The 18798-nt window shown below is 47.1% G+C and overlaps 1 long non-coding RNA gene across 1 annotated transcript; it reads left to right on the top strand.

The window, feature by feature from the left end:
- Positions 1-894: 894 nt before the first annotated feature.
- On the top strand, positions 895-6450 carry LOC120395870. Its single transcript, XR_005592866.1, has 3 exons — positions 895-933; positions 4760-4814; positions 6314-6450. It is a non-coding gene; the product is annotated as an uncharacterized LOC120395870 (long non-coding RNA).
- Positions 6451-18798: the final 12348 nt, after the last annotated feature.

Genomic DNA, 18798 nt, shown 5'->3' with positions numbered 1-18798 from the left:
TGCTGACCATGTAAAATAATGAGTAGTTTTCTCTTTATCTACATCTTTTGGTGTTTCCTTTCCTTCCTTCTCTCCCTTGACCTTGGTCTGTTGTCATTATTTGATATTTTATCTGTTTAATTTACATTGTGAGCTCCTGCAGGGTAGGGTCATTGTCCTTGTATATGTCTAAAGCACCATGCTGGCTAATGGAATTGCCAAAATCATAATAATGAGCAATTTGACTATCCTAACACTATTATGTAAAATAAAGACAATTTTTTTTCCTAGCTTATAAAAATAATGTCCAGCTGTTTGTACTGCACATATATGAAGCCAGCTACTCCCAGAGGTCTGGTTGGATTTAGGTGAGTGAGATATCACCTAAATAATATATTTTGCCAGGTGTTTCTGTAATCTAAAATAAACAAATACAAAATAAAAAATTCGGACCACAGATTTACTTGATTAAAAAAAGATTTAAGACATTTTTGGCACTTTATCCAACAGGATCAAATGTCAACTGTTGTGTATGAAACAAGGTGGGTGTCTTTTACTGGACCAACTTCTGTTCATAGTCTTGTCTCTCTCATCAACAGATGTTGGTCCAATAAAAGATATTACTTCTCCGACATTGTGTCTCTAGTATCCTAAGACCAACACAGCTACAATTACACTGCATAAAACTGTTGTGTGTGGTGACTGGCTGAATAATTATCGATGTCACAAAGCCACCACCCAACCAAAGCGTTGGGAATTGGGGGCCATGAGCCTCAATGCACAATTGCTTGGGAACAAAGGGAGATAAAGCAGGAAATAGAGGAGGGGAGAAGTGAAGGAGAAAAGGGAAAGAAAGAGCTGAAAGAAGATAACAATGATGGTGGGGGGGGGGAGGGGAGGGGAAGGGAGTGAAATGACACCAGCTGTGAATGTCCAGAACTGGGTAGGTCTGAGGTAATATCACCAACAGCCATGAGCTGCAAACTTGCCCCAGCTGAAAAGATTGCTGGAAAGCTGAGATGAGGGCAAGTACTTGGGAGCATGGAAGAGGGAGAGGAGAGTTACTGTTCTGTTGCTAGGTGATGGATTTCTTACCATGCTAACTACAATGACTGATGATACTGATGCTAACAGAGCACCTTTCATCTGAGAATTACCAAGGTTTCCACAGACATCTATGTATTGTTATTCCCATTTCCCAGAGGCACAGACAGGGCTGAATTTGATTTGCCACAGGTCACACAAAGCAGCAGCATAGATGGATACAAAATTGCCCCATTGTGTTCTATTAGGTCATAAAACCTCCCTCTTCAAGCAATCCCTTCTCCCTCCCTCCCCTCATCAGTCATCCTCAGGCCCCTCTCTCACCACATTGTCCTGTGTCTTGTTTGTTTCTCTTGTCTCATTTGGATGTGTATGCTCTTCTGGGCAAGGAGTGTGGCTTTTCTAGGATTGTAAAGGGCTGGCATGGGCAGGGGCAGCTCTAGCAATTTCGCCGCCCCAAGCATGGTGGCACGCCGCAGGGGGCGCTCTGCCGGTCGCCGGTCCCACGGCTCCGGTGGACCTCCTGCAGACATGCCTGCGGAGGGTCCGCTGGTCCCGCGGCTCCGGTGGACCTCCTGCAGGCGACCGGCAGAGCGCCCCCCGCAGCATGCCACCCCAAGCACGCGCTTGGCGTGCTGGGGCCTGGAGCCGCCCCTGGGCATGGGTGGCAAGTGACTCTTTCATTTGGGGAGGCTGGGTGCGCCCAGACTGTAGCCCTGCCCCAAGGCCCACTCTGCTCAGCCTCCCCCTCCCCCATGCTCCACCCCCGTTCCGCTCAGCCTCCTCCCCAAGGCCTCCCCTCACCCACGCCTCTTCACCCCCTCGCCATGCAGGCAGAGCTGGGATGGGAAGAGGTGGAGGGAGGGCAGGGCCTCGGGGGGAAGAGGACAAGCAGGAGTGGGGCCCTGGGGTGGAACATGGGCAGAGCCCTGGCTGGGGCACCCACCCTTTCGGTGGTGGCACGTTCCAAAGGCAGTGGGCCAGCTGTTCGGGGAGCTTAGCCTCCCCTGGCCTCTTATACCCACTGCCTAAGAAGGCTTGGTAAATGTATGGTCTGAGTGAGACTGATGTGCAGCTGTGTCAGCCTCACCACAGGAGGGGCTCTGGAAGGGGTTGGGTCTCAGGGAGTCACAATCCCTCCCTTAGCAGCCTGGGGTGCACAGGCTGTCTCAACCTTTTTGGATGGTGCAACCTGCTCCTTGCTGTGCACAGGCCCAGTCCATGGGTTGATGTGAAGGGGGAACAAGGCTGTGGCCCTGCCACCTCCCTACCCCCACTTTTGGGGTGATCCAAAGGAGCAGGTCCTGTGCTCCACCACTCACAGGGTGATGCTATTGAGATGGGTGCTTGAATGGGCTGTGAAAGGGGGAATAGACTTCTTGTATCTCCCCCCCACACACACTTCTTGTCACCCTCATGCTCCTCCTGTGTAAGGGCCTGTGACAAGCTGGCCTTAAATGCTTGCCTAGGGCAATAATAACTGGCTTACCCTCAATTCCTGATCTATGACAATAAATTGTGTTAAGTATCCCATTCCCCACAAATATGTTTTAATATTTGCTGGGAAAGCCTAGGAGACTTTAAATTGCCAAAGGGTATGTGATTTCAGTGTGAGGGGCCTCTGGCTCATTTTCCTGTGAACCTGAATTAACCAGTTAATCAGCCAATTATACTCATTACACTTGTAAAATGCTCAGAGATTGCAGAATGAAGAATGCAAATTACTCCAATTCCCCAGATAACAACTCTCCCTGACACTCTCAGCTACTCGATGGCACTGATCTTTCGAACACCAGGGCTCCTAAAACATTAATCTATTTTCCATCATCATACTCTGTGGATACTATAAGGGGAACATAAGGGAACCTAATATTAGGCCATTAGAACTACAAAAGTGATTTCCACTCCTTCTTGTCAACTGTTGAGAATAGTTCACTTCCAACTTAATTGAATTGGCTTGTTCGCACTGACCCCCCACTTGGTAAGGCTGTGTATTTATACCTCCCTAGTGTTTGTTCCACTCTATGCATCTGATGAAGTGGGTTTTAGCCCATGAAAGCTTATGCCCAAATAAATTTGTTAGTCTCTAAGGTGCCACAAGGACTCCTCATTGTTTTTGTTAAATATTAGAGCTGCTTAAAAAATGGAATTCCCATCCCACGGGAAATTCCAAGATTTCATTTCATGCTGCATCTGGATGAAAAGTAGAGATCTCGGCCTTTCTTCCCCCGCCCTTCCCCCCCCCAAACCCCATCATATTCCAAAATTTTGACCTTATTGAAATGTTTTGGTTTAATTGGGTTGAGGTATTTTGTTTTGACTTATTACATTATATATTTGTTAAGGGTTTTATGTTATACTATAAATTATATTACAATATAAAATTTAAATGATAAAGTTAAAACAAAATAGTTTGACCCTATCCAAATGAAACATTTTAATAATTTCTTATTGAAAATTTCAACCAAATGGATAAATTTCCGCAAGATGTTTTGAGTTAATGAAATCAGCATTTTTTGATGGAAAAATCTTCCACTGGAAAATTTTCAACCAGCTCTATTAAATATTAAGAGACAGTAAGAGTTCTCTTGTAGGCCCACAATAACTCTTTGTCCTGAAGCAAACTGAAGGGGAAGACGCGTGTAGCTGATAGGAAAGAAAAGCTGTGTGTCTAACATGCTGTACAATTTGTTGAAAAACAAGGCCAGCAAAGCTGAGGGCCACATGCTGCGTAGGTACGTAATGGTCATGTTATTCAAGCTGCCCAAGGCCAGCTATAACACATATGAAACACTGTGATTGCATGTGTGGTTTTGCACAAGTCACTTAGGATCTGACCCGGTTGATCCCCCACTGACTTTGTTGGGCGTTGGATCAGGTCCTTAGGAGCTGTTTTTCAAAGGTGCTGACCAGCAGTTGACGTAAAGAGGAATTTTGGGCACACATCAACTCTGAAAATCAAGCCTTTAACCTCTTTCGTTCAGTCAGAGCCAGTGCTAGGCGTAAGCAGACTAGCAACTGCTTAGGGCCTCAAGCAGCTGAAGAGGGTCCCCTATTAATTATTAGTATGTGTTGTGGTGGGGGGGACACCCCTCAAAATATTCTTGCTTAGGGCCCCTAATGGGCTAGCATCGGCATTGAGTGTCTCAGTTTTTTCATCTGGAGAATAATGATAATATTCACCTACCTCCTAATGTCATGGTGAAGACTAGTTAATCTTTGTACAATGCCTGGGAGATAGATGTGAAGCGCTACCTACAGAAATGCTAAGTATTTTAATTTTTTTTTCTTGTTTATCATCTGCTGCTCAGGTTCATGGTAAATTTCCTGAGATGCTCACATATTTGCAGGTGGGAGAATACAGCTGAGACAGATAGGCCCCTCGGCAAAGGGTCCCTTGTTCTTTGCAAACAACTCTCATCTTAGGCCTGACAAACTCATTACCTCAAACCCATCTTACAGGATACTTGTCCATAAAAGGTAACATGATGGTCTCTATTGAAAGATGGACATTTATTGATGGTCATATTCATGGTGTGATGTATATAGGGGTAATATTAAGAAATAATGGAATTATATTGAAGCTTATGCCCATATGGTCTTAAGGTTAAGATGAGTCACCAGGAAGTGATAATACTCGGTGGTGGCCTACGCATGCAGGAGGGAGATGCCACCGCTACCTGGTTAGCTGATGATGTAATGCAAAGCTCAATTGTCTACTGTTGTCCTGTTGCAGACCAGTCAAGAGAAAACCATCAAAGACAACAGCAAACAATCAGAACCACTTGGAGGTAAACACAGACCATTTCAATAGACAGAAGATTGCCCTGTCTAAGAATAGAGACAAAAGTTGTTTAAGGTAAAGCTGGTAAACTTGGAATACTGCATCTTTGGGGCCAGAGGATCAGGGATTTCTGTAAGTAGCCAGGGTCAGGGGCTGGATACCACAGGGGAACGCTTCAGAGAAACTCAGGGACTGAGGTGCACCTTTGTTAACCAGCAAGGCAAAGACAGGGCTGGCATAGCTGGGGCAGGGCCAGCCTTAGGGGTGGGTGGGCTGGGTGACCACCCAGGGACCCTTGCTGAGGGAGGCACCTCTGGAGCATGGGTGTCCTGTCCCTCTTTCCGCTGCTGTTCTGCAGCCGCTGCTGCTCCTGCCCCCTCCCCCCTGGCTTGGAGTCGCCCCTGGCCAGGCTGTTCCCAGGAGTTTGTTGTCTGCTGTGCAGAGCAAGGTGTGGGGCTGATGTTGATCTATCCCCATCCCCCCATCTGTGTACCCGGTCTCCACTGAACTGAGTCTGTGCTGCTGCCTCTGGGACATGAGCGGGAGCTACTGGCCGCTGCTGTTGGACTGAACAAGGCTTCAGACTAGTGTGTGCCGTGCTTAAAGAGAACGCGCAGTCTCTCACACTCCCCCAACATACCCTCTCTCTCTCTCTCTCTCTCTCTCTCTCTCACACACACACACACTCTGTCTCTCTCACATCCCCCCAACACACACCCTCTGTCCCTCACACTCCTCCAACACATACTTTGTCTCTCTCTCTTTCACACACACATACACAGACACTCTCTCTGTCTCTCACACTCCTCCCAACACACACACTGTGTCTCTCACACGCCCTCATTTCATAATTTTATTTCTCTCTTATGTTTAAATTTAATTCTTGAGTAGTGAGTTCTAAAATGCCTAATCTGTCCTGGCTGGAGTAATTATCATTACTATTTTTATTACCATACTGTGCTTTGTCATTCATGATTTCACATGGTGCAATCAAATAACAGTATCCTTCTAGAATGTAAATTTAACTTGTACTAAACTTAGCAGTGCCAGTTTAAAAAAAAATTAGCTAAACACATAACTTTAGCCACTGTGCAGATGAAGGTTGCTTATTTTCAAATTGTATTTTAAGTTACATCTGTAAAATAACTTGAAATCCGTATGAAAATAAATGCAGTTCCAAGTATGAGCCTAATAGCAATGACGGAGTCAAATGTTAGTGAGTCACGTACATGATTGTGGTCGGTAAACATAAATGCCAAAATAATTAGAAAAATAAATTCCCATTCTTAATAAAAGAGAAAAAATTAAGTAAATACATTTTTAGTGGAGTGAAAAACAATGGACTAAAAGAACGTAGATAATGGCACTAACACAGAGTGTGTCTGTTAGAAAAAGTAAGCAGATTTTATTTATTACTTGTTACCTATCAGCTTTGTGCTCTTGGGGAACCAGGGCGCAGTACCCAGACTGTCTGACTCATGAAAAACCTTCCCCCACTCATCCCAGGCTCTGCTTGAATCAAAGCCGATCAGAAGAAAGACTTACAAAAAGCAATGAAAAGGCAGTGGAAGACACACCTAAACCCCTGGTGACAGGATTAAGGAACCTTCTCTAGCCTCATTTGCATCAAAGATGGGACAGGGAGGCATCTCCATTAGCCTACAGAATGGAGAACAGATATTCCAAGGCAAGAACCACACCGAACTCTGGGACCAGAAAAGCAGGGAAGCACGGCATGATGGGGGATCTCTGCTCCACATGTTAACGAACCCGCCTGCACACACCCAGCTCAGTAGTTATCAGACCAATTCTAGTAATAAATCCTTTATTGATACCCAAAATACTGAAGCTGCCTAATTGCATTGTGAGCTCCCTGGAAGGAACACCGCCCATAGCCAGGAATGATCAGCTCCCATTGTCTAGCCTGAGCAAAACAACTCTGGTTTACTCCCTTGAGCCATCAGTTTACCCATAAACAAATCTAGTGTTAGGGGCATATAAGAGTGGCAGCTTGAAAGTGCTGCTCAACCCAGCCTGCTCAGGCATACTGTATTCTGGTGCGGTGCCCATGGCATATGAGGGTGACAGCTTGGAAGTGCTGCTCGACCCAGCCTGCTGAGTCCAGGGACATATAATGGGTCAGCTTGGAAGTGCTGATTGACCCGGTCCTCTCAGACACGCTCTGTTAGTGTGTGTGTGTGTGATTCTGGGGAGGACCCTGCCCTGGGGAACCTAGGCCCTGTAGGATAGCTCCATTGGGAGGGAACTTGCAGAAGGGAGAAGTAGAGCTCCGTATGAGAACACAAGTGACACAAGCAGCACATTGATAGGATTACAGACACCCCCCCCCGAAGAGTAACCCTAATAAATGAGCGTACCCCAAAGTAATGGGCAAATCTGGTAACCCTCTACTAAACATAGTGTACAAAGCATCCAACTTTTATTTCTGATATCTGTGTTAAAGCTCCAGGACTGATACCTCAAGGCTTGGGATTGGGAATATCTTGTTGCATTATCCCTGATTGTTTTAAATGTACATATAAACTTTAATTGGACTTTGTATATACTTTTTCTTTCTTTATATAGGAATTAGGTACAGAACTACTGTCAGCTAATTCCTAAATTATTATCAGCAAAAAACCCCAGAGTTTTCAGGTGCCTAAGTAGCCCCTGGAATCACAGTTAAAGCTGCCCCTCACCTCCCACTCCCCCCCAATCTGAAATGGTGCTCCTGGTGAGCCAGGAGTGGCTGGAGGGCCATGGGCTTTGGCAAGATGCAGCCCCCCAAGTGACAGTGTGAAGCCTGCCTTGAGCAACAGGATGAGTGCCAGGCACCATGAGCCACATCAGTAGTGCAGAAGTAAGGGTGGCAATGCCTTCAGAGCTGGGCACCTGGCCAGCAGCCGCTGTTATCAGGCTGCCCAGCCAATGCTTCATTTGTGCTGGAGCTGAGCTCTGGCATCTCTTTCAATACAAATTAAGCACTGTGGGAGGCAGCAGGGCCCGGAGGTGATGGGGAGGGAGCCCAGGGAGCCCATGGGGACTAGGTATGGAGGGGTGCCAAAATACAAGTTCACCCAGGGCACCATTTTCCCTATGGCCCACCTTGCCTGCGGGGGAGAGTGCTTGAATGGCTGCAAGGCTGGTGATGTTAGGGAGCGAACACCCAGTTACCACAAGCAAGACTCCCTCACACAGGAGGTAGAGGGTAGCGAGGTGACTTACAATCTTGGGTACCCTGAGAACTGTTGCAACAACCTTTGGCAATTTTAAGTAAAAGAGCCACATCCCAGCAACATGCTTTTTGTTCAAATTCTGCAAAAGTGAGGACAGTATAAAACCTTACTGCATGTCTGTAATATGTCCTGTGAGAGCTTTAAATCCTCCTAAGCAGCATAATGCTTCCATTTATAAACTAGCAAAAAACCAGATTGATTTTGATCAAGCAAATCACTGTTTTACTTTAATCATGTGAGTAGTCCCATTACACTCATGCACTTAAAGTTAAGTGTGTGCTTAAGTGCTTTGGTGGATCAGTACCATTATACCCTTCCATGGAAAACACACAAAAGGGGAAAACTTCCCTCATTTCAGCAGTGGGAAAGCTGATATGTTGTCCCCTCAGCCAGGAGAGGGGTATTCGCAGTATTAGAGCAGTGGCAGGGCCAAGCTTATCCCTATATAGACACAAAGACCCACAAGAAATCTTGTTGACAGACCCATGGTTCTTGGGTCTTCTAGATGCAGCATGTAGTCTTGTGCAATTTCTAGCTTTACGGTATGGCTTTCCCAGAAGCCTGATGTGCCTGTGAATGATCACTCCCTGCCAAAAGGTGTAGAGGCCATATGTGACTCAGAGTGCTAGTAATGTCCACTGTGTTTCTGCTGCAAAAATGAGGGTTCCCTAAGGGAAAATTCTGCCTAGAGCTGCTGCAACCAGCTCCTTCCCCTTCTGGACAGCCACTCGCTCTGAATTCACCCCAAAGCACCAAGCACCCATTGTCCATGTGGAGAGGCTGCTGGCAGCAAGGCATTGGGGAGGGCTATGAACATTCTACCTGGATACGTACTTCCCAGCACCACTTCAAATAATTAGTGCACATGTATTCAACAAAGCGAAACATTGCACCGCACATTGCATGAACCTTATTTCTCCAAGCAGTTCAGCTCCACCTCTACCCTGCTCTGTCCCTTGTGATTCTAAGAAAAACATTCTTGTTTTCCTAGATACACTGAGATCCAAAATAGGGGTAATTTGCCATGCACAAATATAGCACCAGGTTCTCTCCTGCATTAGGAGAGCTTTGCACAACTCTATGGGTGCAAAGTGAATTTAAAGTGACTTAGCTGGGCACTGGAGGATCAAATTTGCAGAGGGGCTATCTGCTACCCCATTGCCAAGCATGTGGCCAAGGGACAGGGAGATTAGTTGAGGCATTCTTGTGCTCTGGAAAGCCTCAGGTGCCACAATGGCCCCTTAGGGACATTGTCAGCAAGTGCAATTTAAAGCAGCCTTCAGGCTACTCTAACCTGTGCCATGAACCTGACCAAGGCAGAAGAGCTCAGGATTGGGAGGACACAAAAATGGCTTAAAGCCACCTTTGCAACTGTCACTCCTAGCCATGTTGAGTGCTCCTCAACCTCAGCTGAAAAATCTAGTGTATGACTGTTCAGGACCAGATTACACATATATAATCCCTGACACAGCTACAGGGCTTGCTGGTCTCTCTGAGTGCACTCCTCAGGTATTAGGCCTTGTGTCTTTACCTTTCCTGGGGTGAAATCCTGTGATTCTCCCATTCTTAGCCTGGCTCTGGACTACAGTACACTGTGTATTGTGGCAAAGCACCTTCTCAGTCTCCCCAGCCTCTGCTGCTTTTAGCCCTGGTGAGACAGGCTTGGGTAATGTGGTCCCCCTTGGGACACAGGGGAAGTCTGCTCCCCGTATCTCCACCAGTCCTGTTTAGAGTATTTTTACTCTCTTGTGGGAGAGAGTACTGCCTCTCCTCCTGGTGAGGCTCGCTGTCTTGCTGCTCCTACACTCCTGGCAGCAGGGCTCCTTCTCTCTCTGCTCTCCCTACTCCTTCCTCCCAGGGAGGGGTTTAAAAAGGTCTCAGGCAGCCCCAAGTTGGAATCAGCTGATCCTAATTACCCTCAGGTAGCTGCCCCCCAGCTGATTCTAATTTGCTACCTTGGCAGGGCCGCCCAGAGGGGGGGGCAAGAGGGGCAATTTGCCCCAGGCCCCGCGTCCCGCAGGGGCCCCCACGAGTGTTTTCTGGGGCCCCTGCGGTTCCGGTTGAGCTCCCGCAGGCATGCCTGCGGCAGGTCCACCGGAGCCCGGGACGGGTGGACCGGCCGCAGGCATGACTGCGGATGGGGCGGTCGTGCGCGGCTCGGCTGGACCTCCCGCAGGCATGACTGCGGCAGGTCAAGCGGAGCCGCGGGACCACGGCACCCGCCGCAGTCACTCGTCCCGGGCTCCGGTCGACCTGCTGCAGGCATGCCTGCGGGAGCTCAACCGGAGCCAAATGCCGCCCCCCAGGTCTTCGGCGCGCTCGGGTCTAGAGCCGCCCCTGAGCGGGGGCCCCCCACCGCCGAAGACCCCGGGCCCCCGGAATTCTCTGGGCGGCCCTGTACCTTGGTAACCCTTTCTCAGCTGAACCTGATTGCCCTGTAGTTGCCTCCCAGTTGATAAGGAGGAGGGTCTTTTAACCCTCTGGGAATGATTCCTACCCCTCCCTTGCAGCTGTCTGTCCTGAGTTTATCACAGTATCTACAGTGCCAAACACCACTCATCTCGGAACCGACAACCTCATCACACCAAATACATATCTTGCAGGGTATTTATCTATAAAGAGTAACATGCTATGTAGCGACAGAAACTTGTAATTTGTCAAGAGTTATAATCACTGTGAGATGTGTGATGGGTAATATTTAAGGAGTAATGTATTTATACTGAAAATATGCTTTATGCACTTGGAGGAAAAATTACTTACCAAGGCATAACGTGTTGGGTCTGGTCTACACTACAGACCTACGTCAGTATAACTACGTTGTTCAGGGGTGTGAAAAATCCACACCTTTAAGCAATGTAGTTATACTGACCTTAACGCCCCATGTAGACGGCACTATGTCAATGGGAGAGCTTCTCCTGCCAACATAGCTACCACCTCATAGTGAGCTGGAAACTATGCCAAGGGGAGAGCTGCACCGATGCAGCATTGTAAGTGTAGACTTGCCCTCAGTGATGGCTCATTTGGGCAGTGGGGGAGTTGTCATCCTCACCTGTTTAGCTGGTGATGCAATTTCAGGGTATGGCTACACTTGCAGCTGTACAGCGCTGGGAGTTAAACCTGTCTTCATACAGCTGAGTAGGGAAAGCGCTGCAGTCTGTCCACACTGACAGCTACCAGCGCACTGTCATGGCCACATTTGCAGCATCTGCAGTGGCATTGGGAGCGGTGCATTATGGGAAGCTATCCCAGCATTCAAGTGGCTGCAACATGCTTTTCAAAAGAGGGGGGTGGGGTGGAGTGTGACAGGGAGCATGGGGGAGAGAGAGAGAGTGGATTTTTGGAGCCAACACTGTGTCAGGTCCCTGCCTTGCAAGTTCCGACCCCCTCCCACACCCCTCTCTCACTCACTGAAAGCAAACAGCAGCTGATAAGCAGCATCCCCGAAACAGACCCCCGCTCCATCCCTCCCGTGCACAGTGCTGCTTCTCTCCTCAAGCAAACACTAGCTGTGGGGGTTCCAAAGGGAGCCCCCCTGCTGCCTCTGCAAACACTAGCTGTGTTTGTTTTTTTGATAAGCAGCTTCGGGAGCCCGGAGTTCACAACAAAATAAAGAGAGGCATCACAACAAAACAAAGAGAGGAACCTTCACTTAAAAGGATTATGGGAAGCTTCTGGAGGTCAGTTACAGTGTACTAAGATTATTCCCTGTTTTCACTGGCACCCCAGTGCTATTCTCTTTATTCCTCTTGTGGAGGTGGAGTACAAGCAGTGCTGTAGCCAGGGAGATACAGTGCTGTATGTGCCTTGCCAGTGTGGATGGGGAGTGAGTTACAGTGCTATAAAGCCACTAACAGTGCTGTCGTAGGGCTTGGCTACACTTACAAATTTGCAGTGCTGCAGCAGGGTGTGAAAACACACCCTCTCCAGCGCTGCAAATTGCGGCGCTGCAAAGCGCCAGTGTGGTCAAAGCCCCAGCGCTGGGAGCACGGCTCCCAGCGCTGTACGTTATTCCAGGGCCGCCCAGAGGGGGGGGCAAGAGGGGCAATTTGCCCCAGGCCCCGCGTCCCGCAGGGGCCCCCACGAGTGTTTTCCGGGGCCCCTGGAGTGTTTCCCGTCTTCCTGCGGCAGGTCCACCGGAGCCCGGGACGAGTGGACCTGCCACAGGCATGACTGCGGAGGGGGCGCTCGTCCCGCGGCTCGGCTGGACCTCCCGCAGGCATGACTGCGGCAGGTCAAGCGGAGCCGCGGGACCACGGCACCCGCCGCAGTCACTCGTTCCGGGCTCCGGTCGACCTGCCGCAGGCATGCCTGCGGGAGCTCAACCAGAGCCAAATGCCGCCCCCCAGGGAAAGGGCCGCCCCACGCGCCTGCTTGGCGCGCTGGGGTCTAGAGCCGCCCCTGAGCGGGGGCCCCCCGCCGCTGAAGACCCCGGGCCCCCGGAATTCTCTGGGCGGCCCTGCGTTATTCCCCACACGGAGGTGGAGTACGGACAGCGCTGGGAGAGCTTTCTCCTAGCGCTGGCTCTTTGACTACACTTAGCGCTTCAAAGCGCTGCTGCGGCAGCGCTTTGAAGTATAAGTGTAGCCAAAGCCATAGAGTATTAGGGATGGAAGGGACCTCAGGAGGTCATCTAGTCCAACCCCCTGCTCAAAGCAGGACCCATCCCCAGATTTTTATCCCAGTTCCCTAAATGGTCCCCTCAAGGATTAAACTTCAACCCTGGGTTTAGCAGGCCAATGCTCAAACCACTGAGCTATCCCTCCCCCTGTCTTGTAACTCTCAAGTGTAGCCAAGGCCTCAGGCTCAATTGTTCAGTCAATACATAGACTTTGAATGGGAACCCATCAGAGGCAACTGCAAACAATCAAAACCACTTGAAGGTAAAAGGGAACTTAACAAGACATGGGTTCATCCTTTCTGGAATAGAAACAATATGCTTTTTTCAGTATATCACAGAGGAGGGAGAAGCACTCTGTATCCATTCACTGCCAAAAACCCTTGTGGAATGGGAGTGTTTTCAGGAACGTTTGGATCCTGGTTCTTATGAAATAGCCAGCTCTGTAAGAGACTGAACTTTGGGGGGGTGGTGTGGAAAATCTACTTTATTAGGTAGGAAAGATAATTATTCATAAATGTAGGCTCAGAATTGGGTTTTGTTTTCTATTGCAACCATTTGTTTCCATCACTTTCTTTGGGCTTGTCTACATTGTGTCGTTGTCACCAAAACTTTTGTCTTTTGCGGGTACTTAAAAAAGCTCCCCCACGAAAGACAAAAGTTTTGCCGACACAAGTGGCAGTGTGAACTTATGCTGCTTGCGGGGCTGGAAGTATTTTGTCGGCAAAAGTGCCGACAAAATGCTGATAGAGAGCGTTCACACACACTGACTTTTAGCGACAAGGCTGTGTCGACACAGTCTTGTTGCTAAAAGCTGCATAGTGTAGACAAGCCCTTTCATTTCTAGGTAAATCTTTACCCTTTCTTAAATAAACTTACTTTTGTTTTATTATAAGCACTCACAAATGCCATGTGGTATACAGGAGTGGTGGTTTAAGGTAAAACTGGGGTACACTGCACCTTTGGGTGCAGAGGATCTGGAATTTCTGTGAGTAGCCAATGTCAGGTTGGCTATCACAGGGGAACGCATGAAAGGAACTTGGGAATGGGGTGCACCTATTGTTAACCTTCAAGGCAAAGACAGGGCTGGCACAGCTTGGGTGGCGGAAAGGCTGATGGTGTTATGGACTGGACATCCAGCCAGACACAGGCAAGACTCCCCCACGCTGGAGGCAGGAGGTCACAAGGTGACCGACACTCCTGGGTACACAAAGAGGCAGCATGGGAGAAAAGTGTTTGAAAATGTAACACATGTGTGATGGAGGCTGTTATCATGTGTTGATTGGAAGTGGGAGTTGACATCTCAATAGTGAATGAGAGATGATAGGTCGGTGAGGATAGGCCATGAAAGGCCTTGAAAGTGAAGACAATTAGCTATGATTGATGAGATAAAGAAAGGAGAGCCGGTAGAAGAATGCAGAGAGAGCGGGATGACATGGTCAAAGCGACAGACTAGGAAGGCCTACCTTCCTCAGACATCCCAGCAGCTGCCTGTGGTAGTATGGTTTCCCCCACCCAGCTCCCCAGCAAGAACCTTCCCTCTTGACAGAACAATAGTATCCCTTTTACTCCAGCCAGAGTCCCTTTGGTCTTGTCAGTTCCTAGACTTTGGCCTGGCTTGTCAAAACCTGTTCAGCAAGATCAGAAAGTCAAGTCGGACTTTTAAAGAGCCAATGGCTCTTCCATTGTTCCATAACAACCTTCAAGAATTTGCTAGTGGGAGGCTTATCTTATCTTCCTGATGGTTTTCCATACTGCCCACTATTAAATTAACGTAACATAGTCATGCAGTAAACATCCTAATAATTAGGTCAACATACAGTGTTCATAAATGATTACCAAGCAGCTCCACATCTGCAACAGTCCCATCTATTGTGTAGATAGATACACCCTCTACATTTCCCCATAGTGGTAACATAGCAACAAATGGGTTGTACTATTAAAAAAACAAACAAACTGTGGCTGTACAGATTATAAAGTACTTTCAGTTGTCTGCATTAACCTGCTTCAGTCGCCCAGAGACTGCAATAAGCTACCTTGTATGTGAATACAAGTTAAGGGATGATGTTCCCAGCTTCACCAGCACGTTGCTATGCAAACCAATAAGCAGTAGCCTCCAGCAAATGTCTCTGCCTCTGAGTGTTTTCTGTTACTTTTGAAAACTTTTAATATTCCTCAGTGGTGCTTCGATGCCTGCATGATGCCTCTAGCAGATTTCCGCTGCCTGTTTATTACTTCTATTTCACAGCCCAATATTTTCCTAAGCTTGATAGGTACGACACACAGGTGTAAAAATATCCACTGTTAATTCTGCAGTTACCAGTAGACTGGTACCTTGAGGAAAGAAGGAAATTCCTTCAGTCTAATATAATACAATTCATTGTTTAGCGAAGAAATCAAGAGGGACCTGGGAAAATTACATATATGTGCAGTCCTATTTTTAGTGACTCAAGCGCCTGTTGATTTATGATCTTGTTGGCAGAGAAATTCAGGGTTGATGGAATGATGACACTGTATCTGACCTTCCGGGAATGGCACTGATGGCTAAATAGATCCCTTCATAAAGGGCCCTATCACCGTTATCAGCAGAGATGGGTGAGTATCACATATATTGTTTCAGCAGGATGAGTGGGCTAAAGGAAATTTCCAGGAGGTTGTAACCCCATAAAGATCCAGTGCACTATACATCATATAGATCTGCCCCTAAAGTTGCCACTGTTCCACTTTTCTTTCTCCTTCCCTTACTCCTCTTTAGGTGGAGCCGGGGAGCCAGTCAGAAAACATCACAGATATTACAACCACCAACAAAAAATTCACACCTTTATTATCTCACCTATGAAACCAATTCCCCAACAGACGTTTAAAAAACAATCAAACAAATACAGCATGATTAGAGTTTGATAAGCTTAGCACAATCTCCTTTCTTATTGAAGAGTTGGAGCAGCATTCCAGTGCAGTTCCAATCCAATGTAATCCCAAGTGACTGAAGCCTACTGAAATTGCATCAGTCTTTCTAAAAATCATTAAAGTAAGATTAACATCTCTCTCCCCCTAGCCGCCACCCCTTAGCTCTGGCTAGTTGTTATGTTTCCTTCAGCAATAACTACTTTGTAGGGAATCACATGCCTATTAAACGTTTCCTCTGGTTCTGATAAACTTTGAGGCTAGAGGCCAGCGTGTTTATTTTCTTGCTATGGGGGATTCCTTTTGCCAAATGCTCTACACTCCAGTTAATTTATGTGCTGCAGCATTCTTTGGAAAGCAGTCAAGTCCTTTACTTGTCTCCCAGAAATGAAAAACAGCATCCTGTCCAACACACTCCAAAGCAGTTAACCTCATGGCACGGTATTTTGTAGGGAGTGGAGGTTTATGAGATGATCTGTAGCCTTCTCAATGCTCTATGAACCTAAGACGTACAGCCAACAAAGTGACATATAGAAGGGTCATTTGGCTGTAATGTATGCTGGATGTCTGTACACCAAGCCCATGATGATCTTTTTGGTGCAGTGCTCAGGTTAATTAGGGAAGTGATGTAAACAGCTGATGTTAAGCACATGAGGTGTTCCTGGAACAAATACACTTTGTAGCACATTTTTCCAAGACTAAGAGGAGATCATGTCATCATTGTCATTAGGGAGACACACAGAGCCAGCCTTAAAGATTTGCAGCACAGCCTGATGTCTCCTGGTTTACACAGAAGATGCAGGCTGCAGTATCCTAAGGTTATTCCAGAACTTGCTTGTTTTTTGGCAAGAAGAAGCGCTCGGATCTTGCTTCTCTTGAAATCAATAGGAAAACCTCCATTTACTTCACTGGCAACAGGATCTGACCCATAATGTGCCACTTATTTTAGACTTGGAAGTTTAGTTTCTTTAAATAAGGGAAAACAAGGGCCCTTAATTTCTCTAGAGCAGGGAATCCCAAGTTGTTTGCCAGCCTGATCCCATTTTAATTAATTATTAACTCACAGGACCTGAGACACCATGGAGGACACCGTTTTAAAGAGCAAAATTGTGTCCTCTGTTCAGTGTGACTTCACACACAATGTATGTGCGAGGTCACACTTCATGAAGGATGCCATTTTGTAGAGTATGTGAAGGATGGGGTGGTAAAGGAGCCCTGGAGCAGGAGGGCAGAATCCCTTCCAAGGAGTCTTGTAATATGTGCCTGCTTAGGGCTTGCTATGGGAGATAGGTGTGATGCTTAGAACTACACTGATCTGACTGATATTTTCAATCTGCATGTGAATATGTGCAATCCAGTTAGGTTTAAAGTTTTTACCACAGAATTTTAATGGCCTAATTTGTCCACAAAATTAGCCTTTATTGGTTAGCTATAAAATAAGCTCCACATACTGAAGCAAAGCTGCTCTCTGTGTGTGTTCTTTGTTTAATTACTAATCACTACTGCGTTGAGAATGTTTATTGCTGTCTAAAGAAGATGCTATTCACGCGGAGTCTCTATGTAGGTGGCTGGTAAATCTGTTGATTTAAATTATTAAAATGATTCCCAGAACCTTAGAGACAATAAACAGATAGCACACACATTGTGCATTTTCTCATAAAACTGCTGCACAAAATACTCAAACCAACTTTACTTTTCAGTCAAAGTGGAGAATGTTTTTATTACATTATTTGTGTAGTTATTTATTTATTTATTTATTTATTATAGGGAAAGAAAATGACTTGGCTATTCTTATCACAAGCTGCTTCAAGAGTCAGATTCAGATCCTGGGGGGTGTTTGGATCTGACATTTTGGTGCAGCTCATTGTAGGTGGAGGAGCCAGGGCAAAGCTCGGCTCCAAAGCTGAGTTTCCGCATAGTTGTGATGCATTGGGATTCCGTGATTGGGATCAGCCCATTATATAGACAAAAGCCACACATTTTGAATCCAGAGCTGAACCTCCCCAAAGATCCAGACTGTTGAGACCTAAAGCGTAGGCCCCAGAGCCCATCTAACCCATATTTGCGCCTCAAAGAGAGAGGAAGCACTACAACTCCAGGTGGGAAATGGAAAGAGTGGATTAAGCTTTATGCTGGGGATCCAGGCCCCTGGACAGAGTAGTGAGATGGAATATCAAGGGGTAATGCAGTGCTCAGTGATTGCTGGCCTTCCGCTGCCTGGTAGGGTGGGCTGGGTTTGCCTCACTTGGGAGATCAAGGCCTCAGGAGTGGGAGAGAGACAGTTAATTTGGAGAGGAGCTGGGGGAGACAAGGGAAATGAAGTGTTCATATATCACATTGCCTGCTGATGTATATAGATGATATAGGCTGGGATGGGCTGGGATGGCATGTATTGAGAGCAATCAGTCTTAGGGGTGGGGATGGGAGTAAAATTTTGGTGCATTTGGACCGCATTTATCCTTAATCCCTGGAAAACAGGCTAAGTGGCAGAGTTATATAAAAAGTAGATCCAAGTGTACAACATTTATCTCAGAGAGCCAAGCAAAAAGGTCTCAGTGTGTCGAGTTACAGGATCGCCGTTGAATCTAATTTTCTTTTAACTGATTTCATTTAAAAATGTCAGTCATTAATGTGTGCTGTGTGTTAGGATTGAGGAACTGTCAGATCTAATTCTAACCTTAGTTTGGGGGATATCCTGGAATTGTTGTTCCAAAATCTGGATTAAACCCCTTCCAGGCCCTGAAATCTATGCAAGACTCCACAAGAAGGTGTTCTTCAATTAAATTAACTTCTGAGGTAAAAAAGTTTCTATTAAGGGAAAAATGAAAACCTGGCATATGAACTACTTATTGCAAAATAAGTGATAATTTGTGTGCAAAGATCTTCTGGCAGGGCCGGCTCCAGGCACCAGCTTATCAAGCAGGTGCTTGGGGTGGCAACTCCGGAGTGGGGCGGCACTTTAAGGTATTCGGCGGAGGGTTCCTCACTCCCGCTCGGAGCGAAGGACCTCCCGCTGAATTGCCACAGATCGCGATCGCAGCTTTTTTAAAAAATTTTTTGGCTGCTTGGGGCGGCAAAACCCCTGGAGCCGGCCCTGTCTTCTGGACCAATGGTTCTCAAACTAGGGCCGCCGCTTGTTCAGAGAAAGCCCCTGGCGGGCCAGGCCGGTTTGTTTACTTGCCGCGTCTGCAGGTTTGGCTGATCGCAGCTTCCATTGGCCACGGTTCAGTGCTCCA

Source organism: Mauremys reevesii, linkage group 1 (genome assembly GCF_016161935.1).
Source record: "Mauremys reevesii isolate NIE-2019 linkage group 1, ASM1616193v1, whole genome shotgun sequence".
NCBI lineage: Eukaryota > Metazoa > Chordata > Testudines > Geoemydidae > Mauremys > Mauremys reevesii.
This window is presented reverse-complemented; position numbering and strand designations above follow the sequence as displayed.